Source organism: Aotus nancymaae, unplaced genomic scaffold (genome assembly GCF_030222135.1).
Source record: "Aotus nancymaae isolate 86718 unplaced genomic scaffold, 86718_ANA_hifiasm-v0.15.2.pri h1tg000003l, whole genome shotgun sequence".
Classification (NCBI taxonomy): domain Eukaryota; kingdom Metazoa; phylum Chordata; class Mammalia; order Primates; family Aotidae; genus Aotus; species Aotus nancymaae.
Window position 1 is genome coordinate 37,612,687 of NW_026988414.1, and position 3,036 is coordinate 37,615,722.

At 39.6% G+C, this 3,036-nt stretch overlaps 1 pseudogene; it reads left to right on the forward strand.

Annotated features, from left to right (window-relative positions):
* Nucleotides 1-903: 903 nt before the first annotated feature.
* LOC135274877 (nucleophosmin-like) lies at nucleotides 904-1,761 on the forward strand (annotated as a pseudogene).
* Nucleotides 1,762-3,036: the final 1,275 nt, after the last annotated feature.

The window sequence follows — 3,036 nt, forward strand, 5'->3', positions numbered from 1 at the left end:
ACTGCCTAGGATTGTGAAACAGGTTATCAGAATCTGAAAGTAGCTGGAGAAAGGGGAGGGAAAAAAAGAATCTGAAAGTCTAAGGGGAAAAAAAAGGTTTTTATGAATCTATAAGATGTACCTCCAGTCCGGGCACAGTGGCTCACACCTGTAATCCCAACACTTTGGGAGGCCAAGGTGGGCAGATCACTTGAGGTCAGGAGTTCAAGACCAGCCTGGCCAACATGGCGAAACCCCGTCTCTAACAAAAATACAAAAATAGTCAGGTGTAGTGGCACATGCCTATAGTCCCAGTTACTCAGGAGGTTGAGGCAGGAGAATAACTTGAACCCAGGAGGTGAAGGTTGCAGTGGGCTGAGATCAGGCCATTGCACATGGCACTCCAGCCTGGGTGACAGAAGCAGAACTCTGTCTCAAAAAAAAAAAAAAAAGATGTACCTCTATCAGTGTGCCTAATATGTATATGTATTTATGTGTTGTGTACACAATATTTCACTACTGAAAATATATAAAAGAGCTCTGCTTAAGAAAATAAAAGTGCTTAAATCAAACACTTTATCAGGAAAAAAAATAAAAGACTAGTCAAAGGCTTTTTCAAGTTTACATAACTTAAGTAAAATCTTTACTAATGTTGATGAAAAGAGTCAAACTCTGTAAAATATTTGAAGAGATTTATTCTGAGCCAAATATGAGTACCCATGCCCATGGCACAATCCTCAGGAGGTCTTAGGAACATGTGCCCCAGCTGGTTGGGGTGCAGTTTGGTTTTATACATTTTTGGGAGGCATGAGACATCAATCAAATACATTTAAGAAATAAATTGCCTGGTGTGAGTCTGTCCTGAGCGGCTGTTCTTTTGAGCAGTGGTCATTTATCTCCGTCCGCCTTCTCTTCCACCTAAGTGCGTGTTGCCACCCGATGGAAGATTCGATGGACATGGACATGAGCCCCCTGAGGCCCCAGAACTATCTTTTCGGTTGTGAACTAAAGGCCAACAAAGATTATCACTTTAAGGTGGATAATGATGAAAATGAGCACCAGTTATCTTTAAGAACAGTCAGTTTAGGAGCTGGTGCAAAGGATGAGTTGCACATTGTTGAAGCAGAGGCACTGAATTACGAAGGCAGTCCAATTAAAGTAACTCTGGCAACTTTGAAAAATGTCTGTACAGCCAACGGTTTCCCTTGGGGTCTTTGAAATAACACCACCAGTGGTCTTACGATTGAAGTGTGGTTCAGGGCCAGTGCATATCAGTGGACAGCACTTAGTAGCTGTGGAGGAAGATGCAGAGTCAGAAGATGAGGAGGAGGAGGATGTGAAACTCTTACGTATGTCTGGAAAGCGGTCTGTCCCTGGAGGTGGTAGCAAGGTTCCACAGAAAAAAGTAAAACTTGCTGCTGATGAAGATGATGATGATAATTTCGATGATGAGGAAACTGAAGAAAAAGTGCCAGTGAAGAAATCTATACGCGATACTCCAGCCAAAAATGCACAAAAGTCAAATCAGAATGGAAAAGACTCAAAACCATCAACACCAAGATCAAAAGGACAAGAATCCTTCAAAAAACAGGAAAAAACTCCTAAAACACCAAAAGGACCTAGTTCTGTAGAAGACATTAAAGCAAAAATGCAAGCAAGTATAGAAAAAGGTGGTTCTCTCCCCAAAGTGGAAGCCAAGTTCATCAATTATGTGAAGAATTGCTTCCGGATGACTGACCAGGAGGCTATTCAAGATCCTGGCAGTGGAGGAAGTCTCTTTAAGAATTAGTTTAAACAATTTGTTAAAAATTTTCCGTCTTATTTCATTTCTGTAACAGTTGATATCTGGCTGTCCTTTTTATAATGCAGAGTGAGAATTTTCCCTACCGTGTTTGATAAATGTTGTCCAGATACCATTGCCAAGAATGTGTTGTCCAAAATGCCTATAGTTTTTAAAGATGGAACTCCACCCTTTGCTCAGTTTTAAGTATTATGGAATGTTATGATAGGACATAGTAGTGGTGGTCAGACATGGAAATGGTGGGGAGACAAAAATATACATGTGAAATAAAACTCAGTATTTTAATTAAAAAAAAAAGAAAGAAAGAAATTGGTTTGGTCCAGAAAGGCGGAACAACTCAAAAGAGGGGCTTCCAGGCTATAGGTAAATTTAAACAATTTCTGGTTGACAACTGGTTGAGTTTATCTAAAGACCTGGGATCATAGAAAGGAAACGTTTAGGTTAAGAAAAAACACTGTCGAGACCAAGTTTCTTTTGAAGTCTTTATTTATTTATTTATTTATTTAGAGACAGAAAAACAAAAAATAAAAATAAAAATAAATAAAACAAAATAAAAAGAGACGGAGTTTCACTCTCGTTGCCCAGACTGGAGTGCAATGGTACAATCTTGGCTCACTGCAACCTCTGCTTCCTAGGTTCAAGCAATTCTCCTGCCTCAGCCTCCTGAGTAGCTAGGATTACAGACATGCACCACCATGTCCAGCTAATTTTTTTTTCTTTTTCAGTAGAGACAGCGTTTCACCATGTTAGTCAGGCTGGTCTAAAACTCCCAGCCTCATGATCTGCCTGCCTTGGTCTCCCAAACTGCTGGGCTTACAGATGTGAGCCATCGTGCTTGGCATATTCTTTTGAAGTCTTATAGTAGCTGCGCTTATAGACAATACACAACAAATGTTTCCTATTCAGATCTTTAAAAGGTGCCAGACTTTTAATTAATTTCTTTAGGATTGGGAGGGCCTGGAAGAAAAAGATCTAGCTATGTTAATAGAGATTCTTTACATATGCAAATCCCACCCCCCTACAAAGGACAGCTTTGCAGGGCCATTTCAATATATGTCAAAGAAACATGTTTTAAGGTAAATATTTCATTTTGCTTCCTCATCTCATAACGTTATGTCAGAGTCAGGTTTGAAAGTAAGTCACAATATATAGGGTTAAGTAAAAACCATCTGATAACTTATTATTTGTAGGGCATGACTCCCCGACCCCTTACATAGGAATTTGGGCAAGATAAAAAAATCAGAATTTAGTCTTCA